The sequence below is a fragment of the Sciurus carolinensis genome, chromosome 4, assembly GCF_902686445.1.
Source record: "Sciurus carolinensis chromosome 4, mSciCar1.2, whole genome shotgun sequence".
NCBI lineage: Eukaryota > Metazoa > Chordata > Mammalia > Rodentia > Sciuridae > Sciurus > Sciurus carolinensis.
In genome coordinates, this window is record NC_062216.1 from 151,981,283 (window position 1) to 151,989,674 (window position 8,392).

At 39.4% G+C, this 8,392-nt stretch overlaps 1 non-coding gene across 1 annotated transcript; it reads right to left on the minus strand.

Annotated features, from left to right (window-relative positions):
* Positions 1–1,621: 1,621 nt before the first annotated feature.
* On the minus strand, positions 1,622–1,727 carry LOC124984081 (U6 spliceosomal RNA). Its single transcript, XR_007108549.1, has one exon. It is a non-coding gene; the product is annotated as a U6 spliceosomal RNA (small nuclear RNA).
* Between the last annotated feature and the right edge of the window lie 6,665 nt (positions 1,728–8,392).

Consider the following 8,392-nt stretch of genomic DNA (forward strand, 5'->3'; position numbering starts at 1 on the left):
GGAACCCTGATATCCATACTTATATTTTGAAAGAGCAGTAAACATAAGCATCCTTTCAGTTATTTTAGGCATAGTGCTAGTTTATAATATTTGGATTGACTCATGATGATATATGTTCAGTTCTTCTAAAATACAAGTTGATTTTTTCTAAGCCTGAACTTATTAGGGGAAAATATTCAGGGAAAAGTAAAATATAAGTGCCACATTTTAAAAAATTGTGAGAGGGAAAAGAGAGAGGGGGAGGGGGAGGGGGTATGAAAGATGGTGGACTGAGACAGACATCGCTACCCTATGTACATGTGTGATTACACGAATGGTAAGAATCTACATCATGCACAACCATAGAAATGAAAAGATGTACCCCATTTGTGTACAATGAATCAAAATGCAGTCTGTAAAAGTAAAAAAAAAAATAAAAATAAAAATATTGTGAAGTTTGATCCAAATACTACATTTTAAAAAATTCATTCTTTTTAGTTAAACATGACAGTAGCGTCTACTTTAACATATTTATACAAAGTTGTAGGATATCTTATTCTAATTAGGATCTCATTCTTGTGTTTGTATGTGATGTGGAGTGACACTGGTCATGTATTCATATACGAGCACAGGAAAGTCATGTCAGATTCATTCCACTGTCTCTCCTATTCCTACCCCCTCTTCTTTCCCTTCATCCCCCTTTTTCTAATCCATTGAACTTGTATTCTTCATTCACCCACCCTTTGTTGTGTTTTAGCATCTGCACATCAGAGAGAACATTCGACCTTTGGTTTTTGGGAATTGGCTTATTTCATTTAGCATGATAGTCTGCAGATCCTTCCAATTACCAGAAAATGTCATGAAGTCATTCTTCTTTAAGGCTGAGTAATATTTCATTGTGTATATATAGCACATTTTCTTAATCCATTCATCTGTTGAAGGCTACCTAGGTTGGTTCCATAGCTTAGTTATTGTGAAGCGAGATGCTACAAATATTGATATGGCTGTGTCAGTGTAGTGTGCTGATTTTAACCCCTTTGGTTATGCTGGATCAAATTGTAGTTCTATACCTAGTTTTTAGGAATCTCCATACTGCTTTCCATAGTGGTTGCACCAATTTGCACTCCTACCAGCAATGTATGAGTGTACCCTTTCCCCCACATCCTCGCCAATATTTATCATTACTTGTATTCTCGATAGTTACCATTCTGACTGGAGTGAGATAAAATCTCAGTGTAGTTTTAATTTGCATTTCTCTAATTGCTAGAGATTTGAACATTTTAAAAATATATTTGTTGACTGTTCTTATTCTGTGAGGTGTACATTTAGTTCCTTTGCTCATTTATTGATTGAATTTTTTTTTCTTTTTTTTTTTTTGGTGTTAAACTTTTTGAGTTCTTTGAATCTTTTGGAAATTAACGCCTTATCTGAGGTGCGGGTGACAAAGATTTTCTCCCATTCTGTAGGCAATCTCTTCATGTTCTTGATTGTTTCCTTGGCTGTGAAGAAGCTTTTTAGTTTGATAGCATCTCTTTTATTGATTCTTGATTTTACTTCTTGACCTTAGGAGTCTGGTTGAGGAAGTCGGTTCCTAAGCTAACATATTGGAGTGTTGGGCCTACATTTTCTTCTAGTAGGCACAGGGTCTCAGGAACACTTCGCGATTTGCCTATTGTCCTCGCACAGGGACCATGCTAATCTTCTCTATATGGTTCCAATTTTAGTATGTGTGCTGCCAAAGTGAGTACAAAATGGGGTTTTTAATGGGTCACTCTAATAAAATGAATTTTAAATTCAAAGTAAAGTGATTGCATTTTTCTATTCACAAAAATCTTTTGGATTTGAAAAAACTCCCACAGGGACACCACAGTTTTTTTTTGTTTGTTTGTTTGTTTTTGTTACTGTGGATTGAACCCAGGGCCTTGTGCTTGCAAGGCAAACACTCTACCAACTGAGCTATCTCCCCAGCCCTATACCACAGTTTTTACTGCTTCTTGCCCCCCTACATGTTTATGGAATTGGTTAATAACAACCAAAGAGAATTTCTTTAGTGGTCTTTCTTTTTTCCTCCCTTCCTTCCTTCCTTCCTTCCTTCCTTCCTTCCTTCCTTCCTTCCTTCCTTCCCTCCCTCCTTCCCTTCCCCCTTCCTCCTTCCCTCCTTCCTTTCCTTCCTTATTCTTTCTTTCTCTTCTTCCTTATTCTTTCTTTCTCTTCTTCCTTATTAGTATTATTATTTTTTAGAAATTTCCTTTTAACAGAATGAGATCAACAGAAAATCCTCCCAGACTTGCTAAAAACACAACTTGCTAGCAAGGACAGTAAATGGCATGGGCTAGATGTGACCATTCATAGACATGACCACTCCCTTTGGTGAGAAATGAATTTTCAGAGATGTAAAGGCAGAGGGAGAAGGGAGAGAAGGGTTTGAGTTTTCCCAAATGGTTAGTAAATGTGCATCTGAGGTCCAAGGAGGCAATACACGAGCCCACAAAATTTCCAAACATGTGTCTCTCTCCTCGCATGCACATAGCCTCCCTAGGAATTATTTCTTTGAGTTTATATAATTAACCAACTGAACCAGAAGGATAAAGAAGTGGTGGTCTAAAAATTGAAAAAAAAAATTAAAATAACAGAAAAAGAAAACCTTGCATTTCCTTTACTTGTGTCACATTTTTTAAAAAATATATTGAATGATTTGGCAACATGCCGGCCTTCTCTAGCTTATGCCTTCATGTATCCAGCAAAATCTCATTTTTTGTTTTTTGTTGTAGATGGACACAATATCTTTATTTTATTTATTTTTATGGGGTGCTGAGGATCAAACCCAGCACCTCTCAGGTGCGAGGAAAGCGCTCTACCACTGAGCTACCGCCCCAGTCTGAATTTTTCACTTTTATTGATCAAAAGTGTCTACTCTATGGATCTCGTTCACCGAGTCTTCTCTGACCTATCCTCCTACCAAAAGTCTTTTGAGCTTATTAACTTTTTTTTGAGGTACACTTTACATACAATAGACAGTATCTTTTTTTAGATTTTATGTAGTTGTAGATGGACACAATGCCTTTATTTTATTCATTTATTTTTAGGTGGTGCTGAGGATGGAACCCAGGCCTCACAAGTGCTAGGCAAGTGCGCTATCTCGGGTCTACAACCCCACCCAGACAGTACCTTTTAAAATATATTGTTTGATGAGTTTTACTTATTTTTTTTCTATGGTGCTGGGGATTTGAACCCAGGGCCTTAGGGCTTGCAAGGGAAGCACTCTACCAACTGAGCTATATCCTCAACCCACTCATGTGATGAGTTTTGATCCCTCATAAGCACCACCCAAATTAAGATCCAGGACGTTCCCATCAACCCCACCTCTTCCTCCTTCCCCTTGGCAAGCGTTCCCCACTTGGCTTGTGGGGTCTTTTCTAGAATGGCGTGTAACAGGAGTCGTACCATGTGTTCTCTTTCATGACAGGCTTCTTTGGCTTAGCTTCATGTTTTTGAAATTCATCTGTTTTCATGTCTCAGCGGCTCCGTCCTTCTTACTAGTGAGTGAGGTTGCATTGTGTGCATGTATTTTGTCTGACTATTCACCAGCTGATGCACGTGTGGGATGTTTCCAGTTTTGGGAAATTATGAATAAAGTTGCTATGAACATTCACGTAAAAGTCTATGAAAATAGGTGTCTCGTCTTGAGTAAATAAATACTTAGGAGTAGGATTGCAGTTTGCCTTTTAGGTCAGCCCACAAGAAAGCAGATTCCAAGAAATGTTTGGAAAGAAAAATAGTTTCCTAAGTGGCGGACACCTACGTGTAAATTAAGTGTATACTTCAAAAGTAGAAAACTCAATGGTACACTTATAATTGCTAGTGTTCTGGTGTGCTTCAGTTGGCCCATCTTACATGAAAGTTCAAGTTATTGGGAGGAAATAAAACAAACAAAAAATCTTCTTTGAAAATGTCATGTTATTTCCTTTGGAAATATTGCACAAAGAAAATATGGAGGCCTCTTCGGGCAATGGGCGGCTGACTGGCGTGTGTGGCAGCCAGTGCAACAGGACTTTGCTTGGCAGCTGCGCTGTCACAGATTATTTTGTGATGGTGGACTAGAGGGTGGTTGCATTTCATGTTGCTCCAGGACACAGGATTCAAAAGAGGAGATAGTGAGAGACTTGGGACCAACTCAAAGCCGCCGGGAGCGGTAAATACGGACAACTGGGAGCATCGTAGAGGAGGCGGCTCAGCACAGCGCTTGGACTCGGAGCAACCACTGGGGTTCCGGGTGGCTGCCTGTGGAGGAGTTGCTTGGTGAGCTGTTTAGACTCAGAGTAATCGCTTCTGAACACCGGGGGGGCTGCCGGAGGAAGAGGAGAAGCACGGCGGGTCGCTTGGTCTAGGAGTGACTGCATCAGAGCCACAGGCGGTTGCCAGAAGAGGAGGCGAGTGGTGAGTTGTTTGGACTCAAAGCGACCACTCCTGAACACCCAGGGGGCTACCCCGAGGAGGAGGAGGAACAGGGTGGGTCACTTGGACTCGGAGTGACTGCCTAGGGCTACGGGCGGTTGACGGGAGGAGGAGACGCAAAGTGAGTTGCTTGAACTCCTACTGACTGCGTCGGAAACCGGGTGGCTGTACGGAGGAGGAGGTGTGTGGCGGGTCTCTGGGTCTCGGAGCTATTGTACGGGGCTCCAGGTGGCGACTCAGAGGAGGGGCCGCATAGCCAGGCGATTAGGTGCAGAGCAGGGTCCCAGGAGCTAGGTGGCTTCTTGCTGGAAGAGCCGCACAGAGACACGCCTAGGGGCGGAGCGAAGTTTCCAGGGCTGCGGGCAGATTCTCTGAGGAGAAGCAGCCTAAGGAGACTCGCCTGCGAAGGGTGAGGCTCCCAGGCCCAGGAGGTAGGTTCGGGCACCTGGGAACGTTGCAGAGGAAGACAGCCCAGCCCAGGTGGTAGTTGTAGATTGAGGGGAACCTCTAGGAGGGGAACTGACCAGCGAGACCTCCCCACTGGGTGAGTCTTCCCTGCCGGGTGAGGTTTTCCCACAAGGACGGTAAAACCAGAGACACAGGCATAAACAGGCCTTGCCTCAGCCTGCAGCCTAGTTCCCCTTTGGATGACCATTGGTCAACAAGTGGAGGCACCTCTGCCCACTATCAGGGAATATACCCCACCTGAGGGTCACCATCCCTAGAGAGGCAGCTTCCTTGTGGAGCACCGCATTATCAACTTCCTCCAAGACTTCAGGCTACTGAAGGATAAGAGGGGATATACTAGCAATCTTCAGGGACATTATAAGTCAATAGAGGAAATCTGCAATATCTTAAGGACCCACTGATTCCTGAACAATATGAGAAAACAAGGGAAGAAAATGCCCCAAACAAATCTAGATGTTACATCAATAAAATCCAATGACAGCATGGGAGAAGAAATGACAGAAAGGGACTTCAGAATGTACATAATTAGAATGATTAGGGAAGCAAATGATGAGATGAAAGAGCAAATGCAGGCATTGAATGATGAGATGAAAGAGCAAATGCAGGCATTGTATGATAGCACCAATCGACAGTTAAAAGAGCAAATACAGGAAGCAAGAGATCATTTCAATAAAGAGTTAGAGATATTGAAAAAAAACCAAACAGAAATCCTTGAAATGAAGGAAACAATAAACCAAATTAAGAACTCCATAGAAAGCACAACCAATAGGATAGAACACTTGGAAGACAGAACCTCAGATATTGAAGACAAAATATTTAACCTTGAAAACAAAGTCGAACAAAGAGAGAAGATGGTAAGAAATCATGAACAGAATCTGCAAGAACTATGGGATATCATGAAAAGGCCAAATTTGAGAATTATTGGGATTGAGGAAGGCTTAGAGAAACAAACCAAAGGAATGAACAATCTATTCAATGAAATAATATCAGAAAATTTCCCAAATCTGAAGAATGAAATGGAAAATCAAGTTCAAGAGGCTTATAGGACTCCAAATACACAAAATTACAACAGACCCACACCAAGGCACATTATAATGAAAATACCGAACATACAAAATAAAGACAGAATTTTAAAGGCTGTGAGAGAAGAACCAAATTACATTCAGGGGGAAACCAATACGTATATCAGCAGATTTTTCAATCCAGACCCTAAAAGCTAGAAGGGCCTGGAACAACATTTTTCAAGCTCTGAAAGAAAATGGATGCCAACCAAGAATCTTATACCCAGCAAAACTTACCTTCAAATTTGATGATGAAATAAAATCATTCCATGATAAACAAAAGCTAAAAGCATTTACAAAAAGAAAGCCAACATTACAGAACATTCTCAGCAAAATATTCCACGAGGAAGAGATAAAACACAAAGAAGCAAATCAGCAAAGGGAGGAATTATCCTAAAGGAACTGTCAAATAAAGGAGGAACCAAGTTGTGTCAAAAAATAAATAAATAAATAAATAAAATTTTAAAAATGAACCAAATGACCGGGAATACAAATCATATCTCAATAATAACCCTGAATGTTAATGGCCTGAATTCATCAATCAAAAGACATAGACTGGCAGATTGAATTAAAAAGAAAGATCCAACAATAAGTTGCCTGCAAGAGACTCACCTCATAGAAAGAGATAACAATAGACTAAAGGTGAAAGGTTCGGGAAAAACATACCATGCACATGAACTCAGCAAAAAAGCTGGAGTATCCATCCTCATTTCAGATAATGTGGACTTCAAGCCAAAGTTAGTCAGAAGGGATAAAGAAGGACATTTCATACTGCTTAAGGGAAGCATAAATCAGCAAGATATGACAATCATAAACACATATGCCCCAAACAGTGGCTCATCCATGTATGTCAAACAAATCCTCCTCAATTTTAGAAACCAAATAGACCATAACACAATAATACTAGGTGATTTTAACACGCCTCTCTCACCACTGGACAGATCTTCCAAACAAAAATTGAACAAAGAAATCATAGATCTCAATAACACAATCAATAATTTAGACTTAACAGACATTTATAGAATATACCATCCAACCAAGAGCGAATACACTTTCTTCTCAGCAGCACATGGATCCTTCTCTAAAATAGACCATATATTATGCCACAGAGCTAATGTTAGCAAATACAAGAAGATAGAGACACTACCTTGTATGCTATCAGATCATAATGGATTGAAGTTAGAAATAAATGAAAGAGTAAAAAACAGAAACTACTCCAACACCTGGAGATTAAACAATATGCTATTATATGATGAATGGATAACAGAAGATATTAGGAAGGAAATTAAAAAATTCTTAGAGGTAAATGAGAACAAAGAAACATCATATCAAAATCTCTGGGACACTATGAAAGCAGTACTTAGAGGAAAATTTATTTCATGGAGCGCATTTAATAAAAGAAGTAAAACTCAACAAATAAACAACCTAACACTACAGCTCAAAGCCCTAGAAAAAGATGAACAGACCAAGACCAAAAGTAGTAGAAGACAGGAAATAGTTAAACTCAGAACTGAAATCAACGAAATTGAAACAAAAGAAACAATACAAAAATTGACAAAATAAATAGTTGATTCTTCGAAAAAATAAACAAAATTGATAAACCTTTAGCCACACTAACAAAGAGAAGATGAGAGAAAACCCAAATTACTAAAATTCAGAATGAACAAGGAAATATCACAACAGACACGACTAAAATACAAAACATAATTAGAAGCTATTTTGAAAATCTATACTCCAACAAAATAGAAAATTTTGAAGACATCAACAGGTTTCTAGAGACATATGAATTGCCTAAACTGAACGAGGAGGACATACACAATTTAAATAGACCGATTTCAAGGAATGAAATAGATGAAGTCATCAAAAGCCTACCAACAAAGAAAAGTCCAGGACCAGATGGGTTCTCAGCCAAGTTCTACAAAACCTTTAAAGAAGAGCTCATTCCAATACTTCTCAAAGTATTCCATAAAATAGAAGAGGAAGGAACCCTCCCAAACTCGTTCTATGAAGCCAATATCACCCTGATACCTAAACCAGACAGAGACACATCGAGGAAAGAAAATTTCAGACCAATATCCTTAATGAACATCGACGCAAAAATTCTCAACAAAATTTTAGCAAATTGCATACAAAAACATATTAAAAAGATAGTGCACCATGATCAAGTGGGTTTCATCCCAGGGATGCAAGGTTGGTTCAACATCAGGAAATCAATAAATGTAATTCACCATATCAATAGACTTAAAGTCAAGGATCACATGATTATTTCAATAGATGCAGAGAAAGCATTTGATAAAATACAGCACCCCTTCATGCTCAAAACACTAGAAAAAATAGGGATAGTGGGAACATTCCTTAACATTGTAAAGGCCATCTACGCTAAGCCCATGGCTAATATCATTCTAAATGGTGAAAAACTGAAAGCATTC